Below are 20,467 nucleotides of genomic sequence, written 5' to 3'. Positions count from 1 at the left end.
CGCTGAGCACTAACGTAACTAGGGGTGGGCAAGAGGGACACCAGCCTCTGGTGCCAACTTAGAAAGGACACCAGAATTGTACCCCACCTCTGTGAGTCCATATTGCACAGCAAGAGCAGTCCTACGGTATTGCTCTTGGAGCAACAGCAGCTGGTGCATAGACATGCTGCTGATGCTACTTTTTTAAGAGCAAGAGCCACAGTGGGCAGAACATGTGCAGTGGTGGCAGCAGCAGCAGAGCTGGGGACTGTTTGGGATTTCCTGGGCTAGGTAGGACTCCTGTGTCCTCCCCTGGTCCCCTGCTCTTGGTCCCCATATGCTTCCCCCCAGCTCTGGGAACCACATCCCCCACCCCCCATCACTCTCCCCACTGAGTTTGCCCAGGGCACAAACCCTGCTTATTACATCTCTGATACTGAGACCAGTCCCCCCACACACATAAAGTTGGTATCCACAGGGAAAGAGAAGAAGATCACTTGGCTGAGGAAAGAGAAAAGAGGTACCATATATTTTCTCCCTTACCTGTGGGCACCTCCCCAAGACCCATCAAACCAGTCCATATGCCTTCCAATTTTCTCTCTTCCCCCACCCATTGTGACAAGTGTTTTGATTTTTCAGTTGAGAAATCTGCAACCCTACCAAGTTTACAATGTCCCCTTTTGGATGCATGTAGCACATTATGATGTTGATTTTTCGTTCTGCTTCCATTAATCCCATTTGTTATCTCACAGCATTTCCATGTTAGATTACAATTGTGACAGAATTCAAGGATCAACAGACATAAAGGACAAAGTTCAGGTCAAGTGATTTCTAATAATAGGACAATGTTCTTGTGCTGATGAATTATCTTTCTCTGATAATACGAGTTAGGGATGGGAAGAATCCATTTTTATTGTATTTGTTCAGTAATATATCACAGAAATCTGAGTTATAAGACATACCACACAACTGAATGAAAATAAATGTTATATATTCCTGTAGTACATCATCATGAGATTTTCCCATTCAGGGGAAGGTGGGGAGTTCTATGTTTTTTCCTTATGGTATACTTGCCTACAGGGGCAGATCCAAGGGGATGCACTGGTACGCTTGAACCACCTTTTGATTCCTGGTCCATCCAAAGTTTAAAGCCAACTGCCTAGCAGTGGCAGCAGCACTTCTATTCAAGCAGCAGTGAGGGAGTCAATTGACTTAATGGCTCAGTATAATTTGCTTGATTCCTTCTAAACTCTTCGTTCCATAGGTGTTAATGACCCTCTGTCCTTTTAAGTGGGTTTTAATGGTTCCGCTACTCTAACTATCCCTCCTAGGCTAGCTAGAGTAGTTTAGCAACATTGCCATCCGTTACATGCTCCTAGTCACCTACCTCCCATTTCACAGCCCTGCAAACTGTTTTTAACTTTAGCTACAAACATTAGCTCACGTACGGAAATCACTTTCAATGAAGCACTGGAAGCATTGTCTGCATACCCAGGAAGGCTTCATTTTGTTTTATGAATCTAAGAGAGAGATTAACTATAATGACTCTGGGATTAATGAACAATATCGTTGGATTATTTTTGCCTATTTTATTGTATTTTTTATATAATATATGTTATACCAAATTAAATTACATTCCAATGCAAATTTTTTGGTGCAATCTTAAACAGAATAATATAGCTCTAGACCTCTGTTTATTAGTGAAGCTTCTAGATTTTTTTCTACCTGGAGAAAATGTGTATTGTATTATATGTGATGGTGCACACCATCTGCACTCCCCTTTTCAAAATCCTAGATCCACCCATATCTGCCTTCCAGGCAGAAAAAAAATTATGTAGGGGAGCCTTTGAGGTAAAGCAGACCACCATACCTTTCAGTTAAAGCTCTAAACCCTGGCTGGAGTCTACAGAGGAAGTTGATTTCCTGGAAAAGATAGATTTTAACTTGCTGACATTCTTTGTCATGATATTTGTTGCTCTCTTTGCTACTTAATTAGCAGCTGGATTGTGCACCTATGGAAATAAAAGGAGCCTTGCCATTGTCTTTAAAAAGGAACAGGATTAGAGTCTCATTTCTTTTCCCATTTTTTATTCTTCCCCATAAGAGGAATTACAGATTTGGAAGGAAGCTGGAATGCCAAAATATATAGGCCATGTGTTTCCTGGCCTACAGTAGCCACTACAAGAGGGAGAAATTTCCTTTGTGAACCATTCCATAGTTGTCCTCTACAGTGCTTTCTGTGTCTTTCTGAAGTGTCTGCTTCTGGCTATTGTCTGAAAAAGGAGGCTGAACAATGTGCCTGTGAATAAGACCCACTACATTTTTCACAGTGAAGATAAAGCTAAGTCTGATTTGTGTCCCGTCTGTGAGACTGTGGTTCCCAACCACTAAGCCATGCAGGGAGGAAAGTGTTCAAGGACTGAGACAGGAGTTTCAGGGTCATGACACACCACTCCAGGAGAAGCCAATACATTTTTTAACTTGTAATTTTGTTCTGTCTTTATGCTCTGTTCATACTTTGAGCATCTGTGTGGACATTTTTTATAGCCTGCATCTAGGAAACGTTGTATTTTGTGTCATTACAAAGGAATGGAGGAAATACAAAGCAGCATGGGAATAAACAGGCACTTTCAGTTATAGAGGTCTGTTTGTGTAAAACTTCCAGCAAACACTAGCAGAGCCCACCCAGGCTGTGTAAAGTTACTACTTACAGGGTCAGCACTCACATTACATTTCAGAGTGACCTAGACAAATTGGAGGATTGGGCCAAAAGGAATCTTATGAGGTTCAACAAGGACAAGTGCAAAGTCCTACTCTTAAAACAAAACGATCCCATGCACCGCTACAGGCTGGGGGCTGACTGGCTGGGCAGCAGCTCTGCAGAAAAGGACCTGGGGGTTACAGTGGACAATAAGCTGAATATAAGTCAGCAGTGTGCCCTTGTTGCAAAGAATGCTAACAGCATACTGGGCTGGATTGGTAGGAGTGTTGCCAGCAGATCAAGGGAAATGATTATTCCCCTCTATTCAGCAGTGGTGAAGCCACATCTGCAGTATTGTGTTCAGTTTTCGGCCCCCCACTACCCTGCTATTACTTCTGGTACTGCTTTATCAGAAGAAAATGGAAAATCAGGTTGTATTTTCACAGTGACCAAGCTGCAGCAAGGTTATACCATTCCTACTTTTGTGAGTCTGCTTTGTACCAATGTGAATTGGGCAAAAGCTGCCAGATTTCTACATGATTCACTTATGGTGTACAGAATTGCTACACCCAAAGAACTAGATAAATGAGAAGAAGGAGGATACTCAGTGAGTATTCCCCTTCAGGGTAAGTGTGTCTTGGATGCTGGAGCACCTGAACTTTTCCCAGTTAAAGGCTCCATCAGTAACCTGCCAGAGAGTAGCTAATGCATTCAGTCTGCTCAAAACAGAAGATATTGCAACAACATTCACCATCCAAAAAGAAGGCACAGCCTACAGGCCATAGCCTGTAATTCTTTATCTTTATCTCAGCGGTCTTCCATTTAACTTAATAGTAAGCAGTACACTAAGTCACCTCCAATTTTCCAATTTGCACAGGCTTTATCTATATGATATTTTTTAGTGCCAGCTGTTATTTGGCAGTGACTCCCACTGTAAGATATTGTTTTCAGTTGTTTAAAACTTTCCCAAGTTTCAGCTGCTCATACTGAAAATTTTGAATGGTAAGTATCTACCGCTGACTAATTTTTATTTATGTATTGATTTTATAAGCTTCCTCTGAAAGAGTTCATCTTTTTTCTGAGAACAGGACTAGGGAAAAAGTACTGTGTTATGTCCATGTCAAAAACTGTGGTGTCCTTTCCTTTTGCAAGTGCTTGTCTCCCTCCTCCCACTTCCTTGGGTCAGAGATCTAAAAACTGACAGGAGGCAAGAGGCTTTTGTGTCAGGAATGTCCCTTTTGCCATCCTTGTGAAAAGCCAACCAAAGATGCCATGCTATAAGCCTTTGAAAAATCACACTGTGCACTTTCTCAGTAGAGACTTCTTTGATGTTAACTAAAATTGTTGGAGTCTGTCGTCAGAGACCGTTCCAGCCTCTCAGCCTTCCCAGCACTAACCAAAGTACACATGTGCCTTCGACACAAAGCAAATTATCATGTTCCAGCCCACAGAGATGGAGACCAAGCTGGACTTCCCTAACAATGACCACTCCTGAGCCCCAGCTCCTCTGGATCCAAAAATAAAAGCAGGGACCTGTTTCTCTAATGCTCTCAAGAACCCTCCTGCTGGCATGTCCCATGGGGTAGAAAACCATCTGATTTGAATGAAAAAAGGAAAAAGTTAGACCAGAGAGCCAGATAGCTGTAGACTGGGGCAAAGAGTCTACTGATATGGAGACTGAAGCAGGGGAAAGAAATTAGGATGTAATTAGGACACTGAGACAGATGTTGGGAGAGAGGTAGGTCTGGCAGAGAGACTGGGACTGAGACAGTGAGCCCACAAGAGGAGCCAGTGATTGGTTAAGCAATTTGAACATATTCTTACAGAAAGAATTTAGATCTCTAGAACAGTAGATGCATGTGCAGCAAGACTAGGTGAGAATTTGCAGGTAGTCTATTGCCACAGTAACTTGGTTGCTCAAAGGAGTATTGAGCTGAAGCTATGCTCATGACGAGTCAGTTCGAAATCTACCATGGCAGCAACAGGAGAATAATTTGTAGGCCTGTTGCTACTGTCTGCTTCTATCAAGGAGTGGTAGTTTGGGCTTTTTTGGCGTGAGAAGGAAGACAGAAAAATTTGCGTGTTAAGCTTAACAATTAATTTGAAAGAGAATATAGCCACAGCCTCTTGCAAACAGTTTCAGGAACATCTGGCGCTGGGTGCAGCTCAATATGAAGTGACTTTGATCCAGAGGATGGAAGCAAAGTGAGAAAGAAGGAAGCAGCATGCTGTAAACTTAGACTGCCACTCAGACAACACGTGGATCTGTGAAACTTGTAACAAGTGTCACTCTTGAATTGGGCTTGTCAGCCACAAGCGGATTCATCAGGCACCTGACTAGGCCTCTTACACGTACACCATGATCCAGAGGATGGACAGTTGCCTAGTAATCATTATTTAAAAACTAATGAATTCCACATGTTCTATGTAGATATCCTGAGCATATGACTGATTTTTTAATCTGGGAGAATTTTACAAGAGAGTGCCAGCATCAATCAGTCAATTAGCATTGATTACTGGAATGGAGATGAAAGACAATAAGGATAATGTAATCTGGTTTCCTGAACAATGGGCTTGAGTGTGCTTAAGGTTAGGATGTTCCTGTTGCCACATAGCCCCCTAATGTGAGGTGTTAGTAACCTTTTTAGATTCTCCATGGCTATGTTGATACAGATCTTTGGAATATGGATGGGGAGGAGCAATGAGAAGGATACTAGGTGTGCCTAGGAGCAGTTCTGGGAATCAGAAGCTGGGAGACTGCAAAGAAGGGAGGGGATAGTGGAGACAGAGAAGTGGCAGAGGGAAAAGGAAAGAGAGGTTTTGGAAAAGGAAAGAGAGGGAAGGGGAATTTTTTGGAGGGGAAGGGAAATAACTGAGGATATGCTGTAGGGGAAGTGAGCAGTATTAGGAGTGGGAGCACAGGCCAGCAGACTAGAGGAAAAGATGAATGGGTTGAGACAGAAGAGTGATTGGCAAAAAAACCCAGAGGTCTCAGAGGTGGGGGGACCACGTCAGTCTTAAATGAGTGAATGTGCCAGGATGTGGTAGGGCTGCCACACTGATGGGGTATGAGGGAGTGTGCCTGTATCTCTCTCTCCCTTATGTGTACCAGCACATAGCTGGGGAGAACCAGCCACAGCTGGGATGGGGGGTACAGCTAGGAGAAAACAGTGGGGGGAGGTTGTGGCACCAGTTTACTGTATAGCTTTGTCTATGTAACCAAGGGAGTGTGTGCCCCTTTAGTGAAATGCTGCCTGTGATATATGTATGCAGCATGAGAGGACACCAGAAATCAAGGAGCAACTTGTAAGTGTTAATGGGTTCTAAAATACTAATGGCTAAATGAATTAGGAAGGAAGTTGCTGGAAATGTTGGCAAGGAAGGCTGTTTGTTGTAGAGGATGGCAGAGGAGAGGACAGAGAAGGACCATGCACCATCCACACTCTTGTGATTAAAATTAATGTAACAAACATGGAATCAGATTCAATATTTTTTGGACAGAGCGGGTTGGGGTGGACATAGACTTTGACTTATGTCCCTCCTCTGCCAAACCTTCCAAAACCCAGAAGCAGAGATTTAAAGTACACTACAATACATTTTTAACTTTTCACTCTTTGTCAGCCTGGCTCTGCATGGCAAAATCGCTGTGACTGAAGCCCCAGGAGGCCCCCAGTACCCAAGGTAAGGCTTTTGGGACAGGCACAGTGCTGGCCCCAGCCTCCCCTACTACCCGTGGGGTAACTTGCTGTGCGCCAAAGCACACATGGCACAAGCATTCCCTGGGACAAGTAGTTGCGGCACAAGGTGCGCTGCTGCTAGTTGTCCTCTAGGAACCAAATGTCCATGCACATCTGGACGCACCCATGGAAGGTAACTCTAGTCACCCTATTCAGTCCAGCTCACCTAAACACAAGATTTATATTCCAAGTCTCATCTGAAACACTCCTAGGGGCTAATGCACTGTTGACCTTACGATAAGGAATACAGGGCCCTATCCAAGTGTTACACAGTGACGCAACTTCCCTTCCCTTTCCATCTAGGAATCCTATCTTAAAAAATATTAAAGAGTGCTCTTGAGCCTAATGGCCCATAAGATTACTGTGAGTAAGGTGTGCCAGGTTCTGCATCCAAAAGGACATGAAGGATGCTCATCACATTCAGCCACTTAGACTCCCCAGCTTGAATGACCAGAATGGCTTTGACTCCTCAGATGGGGACTGACTTACTGATTCACTCATTTACAGCTGGATCAATTGGGGGCAGCCTTTGACTTGCCTCCAGAACAACATTCAGACTCAGACCTCTGAAACTGCAAGAAGGTACCATCTCTGCTCTGCCATTGCATCCCTCAATTCTAACCTTATTCCCTTTATGTCTGTTTCTTTTCCTGCTACTAAAGCTGTTAGTCCAGCAGTGTTCAACTGTCTTCCCAGACACATGCCAGATCCTGCTGCCTATGCCAACCTGAACTCAAATGCTGGATCCAGCCACTTACCTGCCCAACCCCAGGTGCCAGATCTGGCCACACAACAGCCCAAATCCATGTGCCAGATTTGGCCATGTGCTGGCCTAATCCTATCCCACACATGGTACAATCCTATGCACTAGATCTGGCTGTGGAGTGACAAGCAGGGAAGTGACAACTAATGCTGCCACCACTTCCTTGCCCCCAAATTTCTGGACCCCTGGGAAGACCCGTGGGCTGGATGACATGGCTCTGCAGGCCAGATCTGGCCAGCAGGCCAGAGGTTGAGCAGTATAGTATTAGTTGTCTCTGTTCTTGACCTTGTACCTTATCAAAGCAATGATTCACAGCCAAAGTGGCCCCCTCAGTTCTGTCAGTTATACTGCAGCAGCGTTATCTGGCCCTGTAACAGATAACCTCTTATGTGAACTTGCTTTCACTCCTGCCAGCAACATTACCAGGTTCTGTAGCCAGCTAGACCACCAAGACAGAGGATGAGGATTATATTCCCTAACAAGGGGTAGAGGTGTCTTGTTTTGGAGTGAAAACTAAGACAAACATATCTGGATGCTGTTGAATGGGAATTGCTATATAAAAACCTGAGATGTCATTTTAATAATCTTCCTTTTACTGAGGACACTTTAAACCTCTCACAGGGTTATGATAAGGAGTTGCTCAGCCATTTTGTAAGAGAATAAAACATTCTAGTTCTTTTTTCAACTTAAGTTAAAACATGGAAATGTACATTGTATTCAGAACACTTCTTTACCTCCATCAGGAACTGTGCATACCCTTGATAAATTGATGAACTGTGCCTTACAGACATGTGAAATACTTGAGTAAAACATTGAGGTCATATTATTTCTAGAGCTCTGTTACTGAGAGAAAGGTGCTTTCAGTGTCTGACATTCTCTGGGTTTCACAGATCCTGGTTTTCCAGCTATCTCCAGAGTCTGTTGTTTTCTCTGAGACAAGGCAACGTTTTCTGCATATTCATAGAATCATAGAAGTAGGGTCAGAAGAGACCTTGTAGATCTTCAAGCCTGACCCCCTGCCTGGGCAGGAGAAAAACTGGGCTCAAATGACTCCAGCTAAGTAGGCATCAAGCCTCTTCTTAAAGACCCCAGGATAGAAGCCAGCACCACTTCCCTTGGAAGTTGGTTCCAGATCCTAGCCACCCTGACCGTGAAGTAGTTCTTATGGATGTCTAATCTAAACCTACTCTCCAACAACTTGTGGCCATTATTCCTTGTTATGTCAGGGGGCGCTAGGGGAAACAAGGTCTCTCCCAAACCCTTCTGGTCCACCCCAAGCGAGTCTATAGACAGTCACCAGGTCCCCCCTCAGCCTTCTCTTGTGAAGGCTGAACAGGTTCAGGTCCTGCAGTCTCTCACTGTAGGGTCTGCCCTGTAGTCCCCGGACCATGCGGGTGGCCCTCCTCTGGACCCTCTCAGTGTTGTCCACATCCTCCTGAAGTGGGGCACAGAGAACTGGACACAGTACTCCAGCTATGGCCTGACCAGCGTCGCATAGAGAGGGAGGATCACCTCCTTGGCCCTGCTAGAGATACACCTGTGGATGCACGACAAGGTGAGGTTAGCCCTGCCAACCATGACCTCGCATTGTCAGCCCATGTTCATCTTGGAGTCAGTAATGACTCCAAGATCCCTTTCTGCCTCCATGCTCTCAAGAAGGGAGTTTCCCATTCTATAAGTGTGCTGCTGGTTATTACTGCCCAAGTGCAGCACCCTGCACTTGTCAGTATTGAAACGCATCCTGTTTTTGTTAGCCCACCCCTATAACCTATCCAGGTCTTGCTGCAGTCTTTACCTCCCTACTAGCGTGCTCACCTCACCCCCAAATTTGGTATCATCAGCAAATTTAAACAGGGAGCTTTTCACCCCGTCATCCAAAGTGCTGATAAAGAGATTGAACAGCGTGGGCCCAAGGACTGAGCCCTGGGTGACTCCGCTGCCCACTTCCCCCCAGGTCGAGTATGACCCATCCACCACCACCCTCTGAGTATGACCCTTGAGCCAATCTGCAATCCATCTGACTGTGTAGGCATCAGTGCCACAGTCGCCTGGTTTTTTAATGAGGATATTGTTGTAAAGTGAACTACTTGGAAAGCTTAGGGGGGCTTTTCTTTCTTCTACAAAATAATATCTTGTTCCATTAACCCCCTGAATTTGAGCTTGGTTCCTGTTTCTCTACATAGGCAGTAAATTGACAGGGAAATGAAACTGACTTTCTATTTTCACTTCACTATTCTGTGCAGTGTATCATTGAACAAGGGACAAGGATAACTCTAAAAGCTGAGTGAGCCATTTTCCAGTACAGAAGAGAAATGATCCTTAAGACAGGATTTAATTCCTAAATACAAGATATAGCACCCCCCCACCAGTACACACAAACACATATATGGAGTTACCATGAGAACAGTGGGATTCTGTTGCAAACTCCAAATGTAAAAAAGAAAATCACCATTTCCAGCGATGGGTTAAAATAAGAAGTAAAGCAAAGTTAGCTGTCTATTTTGCAGAACACTGCTTTGTCCCAGGATCCTTGTTGCTGCTGCTGTTGCCTTGAAGGTTTTCAGAGACAGTAAGAGGAAAGGCATTATATGTGGCTGTAGACCTCTTTTCCTTTCACGTTGTTTTTTGCTGGGAAGGGAAGAAATCCAGAGAAAGTGCTTCTGTTCCACCAAGATCACAGCTATGCTATTCCAAGACTTCAAAGCTGACTTGTGATGGTAAAAAAATAAGTCTGCACCTTTTTCCTGTTTTTTTATGGTGTAAGATAGCCTGAAATAAAATAAAGTAGCAGTCAGGTAACAGGGGCTGATTTATCGTTTCCTTTAGAAATAAATTAGGTCTATCTCTTGACATCTTTGGACAGTGGCAGGATTGCACAGTGGCAGTATTGTAGCCAATGAGGTTAATCCAACGTGTGACTATTGCTAATTGAAAACTCTTCCTGAGATTGAAAGCTGAACATCTGAGTTGGGAAAGCACAATTATACTATTTAAGGAGATAGGACTGCCAGGGGCTTCTCAAGGCCACTATTTTTGTGCACAGGCAGCTATTTTCCCAGAGTCATAGAATCATAGAAAATGAGGGTTGGAAGGGACCTCAGGACATCATCTAGTCCAACCCCCTGCTCAGAGCAGGACCATTCTCAGTGAAATCATCCCAGCCAGGGCTTTCTCTAGCCAGACCTTAAAAACCAGTCACTTGGACTGAGACATATGTAAAGGCAATGATTAAGACTCTTCAAAAATATTTATGTTTGTTTAATACTGAATTCCAAAGACTAACTTTGTAATCATGGTTTCTCTTACCAAAACTTCTAGCAGTGAGACAGAGATGCAATTTTATCTTTGAAGCAGGGTGTTCCTTAGGCTCCCTGCCAATGTAATTGGCGTATTCGTATCCTTCCCTACTGATTACCTCAGGGCACTCTACATCCCTACAAGGCCTATACATTCTGATGATTTCAGTGCATGAAAATCATAAATATTGTTCTGGAACTGGCATGGTCCTTACAGCTTCCTACCCTCAAACTAATTATTGCTGTCAAAATTGCCCAATAGATTCACACCCTTTCCTTCGCTCTCACATTGTAGAAATAGGGGAGGCTGCTAAAAAGCAATGGGGAAATTAATCTTTTCCTTCCACTGGGTGCTAGGAAAATATCCTCCAGGAACTTTGCATAGGAAGCTCTGGGCCACTATGTTTGGCTTTCAGTTTTGGGTTTCCAATATTCTCAGCAAGAATCTTTCAGCCAGGCCATTCTTCTGCTGTATTATATATGGGCCATTCAGGTCACCCCCAGTGGCCAGGACCAGGTCCAGCAAGGCTTTACCCCTAGTGGGTCTGTGCACCTCCTGGATAAGGTGAAGGTCCTGTAATACAGCCAGGAACCTAAGCAAGTGGTCAGACCTGGCTGTCTGCTCCTCTCAGCAAATGTCTGGGTAGTTTAGGTCACCCATGACAATGACATCCCTTGACCTAACCACCTCTATAAGCTGACCGGAGAAGTCCCGGTCCACCTCTTCCCCCTGGTTGGGTAGTCTGTAGTCAACACCCACTGTAAAGTCCCTTTTGCCATGCCACCCTTGTAGTTTGACCTACAGTGTGTCTGCTCAACCCTCCTCTAACCCAAAGCTAATCTTTGATGATGTGAGTGTCGCAGGGATCTCCCCAGATGAATGGCCAGGCCACAGCGAAATGGCAGAATGCTAGGCTGTTACATGGGCCTCTGGACGGGTGACCCCTGTCATGTTCACGAGGCAGGGAAGTCAACCGCCTCGAACTGCCAACAAAGCAGGAAGGAAATTGCAATGTAACTGGCTAAGAAGAAAACAATGAGGGGACCGTGGTGAGGAAGGGGCTATTGACAAGTAGAAACAGAATGCTGGCAGGAAGGTGACACAATTGGCCAGTAAAGATAAGTAAAAAAGAGTGAGGGTATAAAAGGGTAGAGCCACGAGGCCCTGACGGGAGAAGTTCAAACCGTAACTTCAAGCGTAAAAGGGCCCGCGGACTGATCACCCACAGGGTCGCCCCCTGCCCTCCCCCGAGCGCTGCCTCGGGTCATTCTTGAGGCCTCCGCAAAGAGACTAATGTTCCCAGCCATGAAGCCGCTCCTTTTGTTTGCTGTAGTGGTAAGCGTGCACATAAGACTGTAGTCATTTATGTTTGTATTCGTCTGTCTTTCCTGTAAAAGACCTGAGCCATTGACCAAGTCTGGATCTAGGGTCTTGGCTAGCCGCACCAAGGTCATCCGCGATCTTGAAAACAAGGAGCCTTGACCTGAACCCTGTGACTCAATGGACGTAATTTCCCGTTAAGCTGTTTGTAGTTATTTTGATTGATTATGTTTTGATTGTTAAATGAACTTTTAAGAAATATGAGCTGTTGACCAGGTCTGAGACTAGGGCCCTGGCCAGCCGCACCAAAACCACTCATGGTTTTGAAAGCAAGGGGCCTTGACTCGAACCTCATGACCCAACGGACATCGCTCCCCAGCTTTGATTGTTTGATTATTGTGTGTTGTCATTGTATTATAGATTAGTATTATATAGGAAATCATTTGCTTGGTTTGTCAATATTTTATAGGTTAAAGCCAAATAAATATTGCATATTAATCATAAACTGCATCCTCATTGGTGTCCAGCCCACTGACCTAGCCACGACTGGGTATTTTCAACCTAGTGCGACAGTAAGTTGCTCTTTGACATAGAGCGCAACCCTCCCACCTTTCCCCTCTGTCCTGTCCCTTCTATATAGGGTGTATCCCCAAATGCCCACCACCCAGTCATGGGTAGAGTCCCACCAGGTTTCTGTGAGCCCTACTAAGTCTGGATTCTTACTCGCAATCAGGAGGCACAGTTCCTCCTGCTTGCTCCCCATACTACGAGCATTGGTTTAGAGGCACTTGAGGCCTCCTGAGGGTGCACACGCCTCCCCCCTACTCCCAGAACTGTTGTGGCCCCCAACTCCCAGGACGTTGTTGTTTACCTGGGCATCCCTTTCTCTTATCACCCTGAATGCTGTGAAGCATCCTCTTCACTTGGAGCGGCTCCTTCCTACGGCGAAGCTAATTTAAAGCCTGCCGTACGAGATCAGCCAACCTAGAAGAAAAAATATGTTTGCCCTTATGGGAGAGATGAAGCACATCCCACCCCAGCCCCCCACCTGAAAGTCTCGCTGAAGTCCAGATACACTATAACCACAGCATTCCCTTCATCACCCAAGTAGTTATTTTGTCAAAGAAGGATATCAGGTTTGTTTGACATGATTTGTTTTTCATAAATCCATGCTGACTGCTTGCAATCAGACTGTCCTCCTCCAGATGCTTGCAAATGACCTTCTTTAGGATACGCTTTAGTAACTTCCAGGTTATTGAGGTGAAGCTTACTCATCTGTAGTTCCCTGGGTCCTTTTTCTTGCATTTTTTAAAGAGGGGAATTAAGTTAGACGTTTTCCAGTCCCCTGGTACCTCGCCTGTCTCCCATGACTTCATGAAGATCATTGCGAACGGCTCCAAGATCTTTTCTGCCAGTTCCTTCAGGACCCTGGGATGAAGTTCATCTGGCCCTGCGAACTTGAATTCATTCAGACCCAACAAAATCTCTCTGACAGTCTTCTTTGTTATCTCCTCCCTCAGTTTGCCCCCTTCCTTATCCAGATAATCCGTGTTAAGTGTCTGGCAGTTTACATTTTTTGTGAAGACTGAGACAAAGTAGCTGTTGAGTAGCTCTGCCATCTTTGTATATTTAGTTAGGAGTTCCCCCAGACTGTTAACAGAGGATCCACAGCTGCTTTGGTCCCTCTTTTCTGGCCAACATACTTATAGAATCTCTTTTTATTGTCCTTAACCTCTTTTGCCAGTGCAGCTTGTTCTTTATCTTTGCCTTCCTGATTTTGTCCCTGCAGGTTCTTGTATTTTCTGGTATGAGTCCTTGGTGACTTGACCATTCTTCCATTGCCTGTATGCATTCCTTTTGCATTCGAGACATTTTAGAAGCTCCTTATGTAGCTACATTGGTCTCTTGCTGTCTTTCTTGTGCTTCCACTGTGTTGGGACAGTTTCTTGTTGGGCCCACTGCGCCCTCTAGAAGCTCCCAGCCCTCCTGGGCACTTTTATCCTTCACTCTATCCTCCCATGACACCATGCATATTAGCTCCTTGAGTTGAATGAAATCTACCTTTTTTAAATCTAGCATGCTAATTTTGCTGACCTCATGCTTTCCAGGCCTCAGGATCTGGAATTCAATACAACTGTAGTCACTTCTTCTCAAGTTACCCATCACCTTCACATCCTCCACCAGTTCTTCCGTGTTGGTCAGGACAAGACCCAGGATAGATGATCTCCTAGTTGTATCCTTTATTTACTGGAAGAGAAAGTTGTCTTCCACACAAGTTAGGAACTGGCTTGATATTTTATGTTTGGCTGCATTGTTCTTCCAGCAGATGTCTGGAAAATGGACATCAGTACCAACCCATAGCTTTTGGATTGCTTTGTCACCTGCTTGAAGAGTGCCTCATCTAACTCATCTTGATTAGGTGGCTTATAATAAATCCCCAGCATTATATTGGCGGTGTGTCTTTCATCTTTCATCTTCACCCAAATGCACTCTGCTTTGCCATCTTCTTCCTGAATCAGAGAACAAGTGTATGTGTTTTTGACATACAAGGTAACACTACAACCTTTTCTCCCAACCCCGTCCTTCTAAAACAGAGTGTAACCCTCAATGTTAACAGGCTAGTCTAAGGGCTGTCCCCACAGGTCTTGGTGATGCCAATCAGATCATTGTTCTTTTCACAGGCATAAATAGGAGCAGCTTCCATTCACTTCCACCAGTGCTGAATTTGACTTTATCATTTACATGAGAAATATTCCCCAGGTCAACTCAAGATGTATATACTTATCTCCGAGAAATAAACAAGGCAACCAAAGTTTCTTATTTATTCATGGACAAACAAGAGTTGAAAGTAGTTTGCCTGGCCACCTAAAACCCTTGACATTTTAGATTCCTTCCCCACCCATAGCATTAATAGTTTATATACAACAGAATACTTTAAAGAACATAGTTCTAGTACATCCTTGGAGCACTCAAAGATATTTTCCACTGGAGGTTTACACAGAAAAATTGCCTGAGATTATGCCTTCAGGGGCAGATTACTAAAGTACCTTATTTAAGTCAATACCTTTCTCCTTGGGTTTTGTGTCCTTAAAGTATATTTAATAGGAACATTTCTTGCTTCTAAATCAATATATAAATGCCAGCTGGAAAGCGTCTAGGAAAAACTCCACCCTCCTTTGCGTACCTTTGCATTTTGGCTTGTGAAACTATTTCCATGCTTACCAGCTCTCTCATACAGACCTCCAAGCAGCAGCATTAATCTGTCTGACAGTGAGATTTATGCAAGGTTTTTAGTAACAACAGTGGCCTTATACGGCAGTTATCACCATTCTGATATTTGCTCTTGCAGTCTCCTTAAAGTATAAACTGCTCTTTTTCACATTTTGTACAACTTTTATTACACATTTCTGTCATTCCAACTTCAGCAATCAGACACTTCTGTATCAGAGAAAACACCTGAAAGCTGGCTTGCTATTTTGCACAGACATTTGGAGTAAGATGTTAGTGACCTTTATATTAAAATCTACACATAACAGTTCATCCACATATGCATGCAGTTAGTGCAGTTATTTATGAAAAATACCATGATGCATTTATATTTGGACATAATGATTTTCTATACAAAAGTTTCAGAAAACAGTACAGAAATTATGACAGCCTATGCCTGAAAATGTAAGTGAACTATATACTTTATGTAGTTTTTAATGCACAATACATCCAGTGCCTATGAATGTGATATTAGGAATGACAAAAATAGGTTCAGGTGTGAAGAAAGACTACAAATAGAAACAAACCTCCTTTCAATTAGAACATGTACAGCTTCTATAAATGATTATAGAGAAGTTTGCTCATATTGAATCTATTTAAAAAACCCACCAACAAACCAGTAAAAAGACACAGATCCTACCAGAAATTTTCTATATATGCAGAGGTTTAGGAAAGTAGTGCATATCCAACATTAATAAATCAAATATGGTTAGCATGCAGTCCGGAAAAATCCGTACTCCAGATCCTCTGTACAAAATCAAAGAGCTGGCAGCCCTGAGGATTCTATTTCTTTGATCCACAATGAAAAGGATAATAAAGCTGTACATACTCAGCCTCCTCTAGTTTTCACTTTCTTCAAGGGAAGGAGTCATGCTGATTCTGGACTCCAAGCAAGCCCCTGGAGAATTTTGTTCTTACGCTTCCCCATGTATCAGACCCTGACTTTAAAAGAAGTCCTCAAACTTTTCTGTCTCTTTACTTAATTTAATCATTTATATTAATTGTGATTTCTTTAGTGCTCATCACCAGGGTATTTTGAATCCTTTCTCATTTCTCTTTTTAAAGGGTCAGTTCTGGCCTTGATTACCTCTGTTTTCTTTCAAAGTCTGACTGAACAATTTGTGCTCCTCCATATTCGCTTCAAGGACAGAATGCTTCCTTTTGTCATGGTAATTCTTATTCTGAAATGTTTCAAACTTATAATCAAGTACAGAAATAAATTTGCTCTTGTTCATACCATGGCTGCTGGTTACACATTTCAAATAAGTACTAGAAACTATATTCTGAAGATGATAATACAGAAAAGAATGTATGATATTTGCTTATTTTAGCTTAGCCAAGAGAAGCTGTTCAATTATTTTACTTGGAATTGATCTAGGAGGATCCAACTTGCAACTGACCCTATGCCAATATTTTGTCACCAATATTTTGCCATTCATATCACAAAACAAGCTGACAGCTGTAATGGGTGTGGCTGCCCCAGCTACACTGGGGAAACCATAGCAAATAAAGCCATTGTGCTTTCTCACATACTTATGCATGGCCTTTGCTGGCTTGAAGCTATGTATGGAGAACCTTCTCCTGTTTCCACCAAAGTCAGTGGGAATTCTGGCATTGACTTAATTCCGAGTAAAGCAAAAAATGACGCAGAAGGAATATTTTCCCTTCTTTATTCTTTTGTAATGGAAACCAGTGTGTCTTATATGGTTGTTCATTCATTCTACCCAATAATAAATACATAACAGTGCTCCGAGGATCCAATTCTGATAGGAAACCCATTGTACAGACACAGAGGAAGGCCTGGAGTGCCAACAATCAGACAGTTTCGTACCTGTTGAGGATGCCAGTCATGGGTTGGCAGTTGACTGCTCTTGGCAGATGAAGATCTTTTCTCAAGGTTCCAAAGTCCCAAAAAATAGTGAATCCCATTGTTTGGTACCCAGTGTGGGCACTTGATTTACATGTTCTTTATGGCAAGGCGCAGAATTATGGAGATGGTACTAGAAGAGAGGTTTCGTCAAAGGAGCTAATTATTGAAAAGGGGGGAAGAGTTTATTAATATGCTAATTCTTATTCATGAATACAATTATTATTTCTCTAGTGCCAGGAAGTAGCCATTCTCTTGCAGACAGCCAGCTTTATACCTGTTTAGCTCTGTTGACATCAGTGAGGTTATAGCCTTTTACAAGCAATGAGACATCAGAATCAGGCCCAAAAGCCCTTCTGAGGAGGCTCAGCATCTGAGGACAGAAAAGAACATTGCAAATATGTGGAAGGCAGTCCATTCTAATACTGAGAGAGCCAGCACATCATTTTTGGCAGAAAGGAACTGGCAAAAGCCAATTCCACAGCTAGTTTCTTGTTAGGGTTTTTGTTTTTGGTTATGAAACAGGAACATTTTTTATTATAAAGGACTGACACCTATTTTAGTGGAGGAATTTCAGTTGGATAGACTTTGTGGGAGAAATAAATTTTCTGGAGAGATTTGAATGAGGCATTGGCAGATTTGGTTTACAAGTTGTCCCAGACATAAATAAAGGGCGGCATAAATGAAAGCACTTAGAGAAGAGTGTGAGGAGGTAAGGAAGGAAGTGATTAGTGGAAGGTATGGCTGGACCACAATGTGTGGGAGCAAAGACACAAGCATTGATTAAGACAGGAACAGAATTGCACACAGCCCTGAAGGTGAAGACAGAAGTCTGAACATGATAAAGAAGGGACTAGTTAAAGAATTAAAATAGGAAATTGATGCAGCCTGACTGGTAGGCAAGAAAGCAAAAAAGCAGCTGAATCTAAGAAAGAATCAGAAAGGAGAGAGGGAAGGAGGATGGCCTATAGAATTATAACATTAACAGCGATTGAAACATATACAATGACCAAGCCTTGGACTGGGGCTTTGGTAGTATGGATTTGAGGAAAGAACAGGTGTTATAAAATAGGAACCAATACCAGTAAGCAACAGTTTATATGTGGTGGGAGAAAAGTAGTCAAACATGACACAGTTTATAAACCTGAGTGATTGGAAGCATGATAAAATTATCAGCAGTAATTAGGAAGGAAGGGGTAAGGGATTAGAGGGGTGTGAAGAAATGTTTGGGGTTTTTAATAACATAATAGGACAAAGTGGTAGTGAAATATACTGTATATTGAGTGTCTCTGGGTTAAAACAATCAACAGATTTGGGACCAAGAAGGAATTTATCCTCAGAACAAGTTGGCAAGGACTGTTAGGATTTTCCTTCCTTCCTTTGTAGCATAAAGACATGACCCATTTCCTAGGATTTTCTGGGCACACTTTTCCTAACAGATTCCATGCAATTTTGGAGACTGAAGGTCTTGCTGCTCTTTGTCTCTTTTATTCTCTTCTTGTGGCACTTGCTAGGCTCTAGGTTTTGTCTGGATTAAAGATTCATAGTTTGGCCTGAGGAATAAAGGGGACTTTGTGGTGTGTGGAAGGCAGGTAAGAGGATCATTCTGAAACGTTTTATAATAAAGGTCTATTACACTATTGCCTGCAATTGCAGGGTGCTGGATTCAGTGATCCTATGTTGAGAGGCAGACAGAAATAGGGAACCGCACAAAGGTGGATTTGGGAGTCACTGTACAGAGATGATATGGAGATGGTCTTGGTAGTTGTGAAATAGATCCCAGAGATAGGCTTGGAAAGAGAAGTGGATTCTGAAAATAAAGAGTTATCAGAAAGCAACAAAAAACAAGAAAAAGAAACTTGTGTAAGATTTCCTGAAAGAGAAGTAAGGGATGAAAAAAGAATCAGAATAACAGTCTGAAAAGCCCATGGTTCTTTCTGTGCTCATTACATAAAAGATGGCTTAATAAAGGGGTAAATTTTCATTTCCCTTGCACTATGTTTACCTGAACAATATGTGTGTAAACTATCATAATACTGTACAAAGAAACAGATTATATTTCTCACTGCTAACACTATGCCAGCCAAAGATCTGGATACTGAAGAGGTGCTCTTTCTGCTTCATGTACCAGGAGCAACAATGAAGTTCCTGGGTTGATTAGTTAGCTAATTGTTTGGCATGGAAGACACTACCAAACTTCCTAGAGCTTGACTCTCCTATATAGTAGACAGCACTTTCAACTCTTACTCTACCCTTAGTGAGGAAATCCCCTGCTAGCTCATTTCAAATCTTTGGCTTCCACTGCATCTGGACTGTATGCAGCTGAAAACATGGCTCAGGATTTGGGCTTTGATCCAGGCAAGCACTTAAATATGTCCATAACTTTAAGCACTTAAGTAAGACCCTTTGATTACAATGGGACTATCCACCTGCTTAAAGTTATGTACATGATTAGTGCTTTGCTGAATTAGGGTCTTTCCTTGTAATTTTTTCATCATTCTGGTTCTACTCATTTATGGTTGACTGTTCTACCCTGTGATTAATAAATCATGCTGTACAGCTCTCTTATGAAAACATAACTTACAAACAGCAAATAGCATCTATGAAAAATAAACACTTTTTTTGGAAACTAGTTTCAATCCCCTTTATGCTAAAGAATAGTATTTATGGCAGCTTCAAGAACAGCAGCAATGTGAAGTTTTAGTGCAATATTAATGTTTCTCATTTCAGGCTGGCAAGCAATTATTTGATTTTTTTAAAACCCTGACCTTTTAAATTTACTTTGGAAGTAAGGGTAAAAATCATCGATATCAACAATGATAAGGATATATAATGTATTTATAGATATGGTTCAAGAGCCTGACAGGTTATATTTGACATTGGAGTCTAAAGATGTACAGGGAATGGGGAGACAATGTATGCTCTACTGTCAGCTGTAATAAAATGTTCAGCAAATTGTGACCATCCTGTTACTTTTTGTGACTCCTCTAGGTATTGAAAAACACTGCTCTAGGGCACTGTTCTATTTTTTTTTTTTTGCTGGCGTTGATACTTTTCTGAGGTTTCAGAAACTAAAAGAGCTGCACTCTATAAAAGTGTAGCAGGCTTACCTTTTTGGAGCTTGGGTTGAGTCCCAGGATTGAAGGTCTGCTGTTTGATTGATGAAGCCCTCCCACTAATCTGGAGGCAGCAGAAAGGAAGCAATGCCCCGCCCTTTTCTGAAGGGCGGGGGTAAGGAGCAGCTGGACCTGCATTGGAACTGCACAGCCAGGTCCGGAGAACTTTGGGGGTGGAGCCCCTTAAGGGTATAAAAGGGGAGTGTGCTCAGCAGGCTGGGACAGAGATGATGAGGGACAACAAGGAGAGAGGAGCTCCAGAGACAGTCATCCTTAGGAGCCTGCTTGAGCTTCAGCGGTATGCAAATCGGTGCACGGAGATCAGGCTCTAGGAGCACTGGCTAGGCTGCAGCTGGAGTACTGTGTCCAGTTCTGGGCGCCGCACTTCAAGAGGGATGTGAACAACATGGAGAGGGTCCA

At 43.0% G+C, this 20,467-nt stretch overlaps 1 long non-coding RNA gene across 2 annotated transcripts in view; it reads right to left on the bottom strand.

The window, feature by feature from the left end:
- Window positions 1–18,970, bottom strand: part of LOC109311850 — a 38,998-nt gene extending 20,028 nt beyond the window's left edge. Inside the window, exons 1-3 of one of the 2 annotated variants that reach the window (XR_002101639.1) lie at window positions 17,209–18,970; window positions 16,896–17,090; window positions 12,669–12,781 (exon numbers count right to left, since the gene is read on the bottom strand). This is a non-coding gene — a long non-coding RNA (uncharacterized LOC109311850). Of the gene's footprint in view, window positions 1–12,668; window positions 12,782–13,658; window positions 17,091–17,208 lie in introns of those variants that run through there. The other variant, XR_002101638.1, reaches the window with a different exon arrangement.
- Between the last annotated feature and the right edge of the window lie 1,497 nt (window positions 18,971–20,467).

The sequence above is a fragment of the Crocodylus porosus genome, unplaced genomic scaffold (assembly GCF_001723895.1).
Source record: "Crocodylus porosus isolate Cpor-Errol unplaced genomic scaffold, CroPor_comp1, whole genome shotgun sequence".
Lineage (NCBI taxonomy): Eukaryota > Metazoa > Chordata > Crocodylia > Crocodylidae > Crocodylus > Crocodylus porosus.
This window is presented reverse-complemented; position numbering and strand designations above follow the sequence as displayed.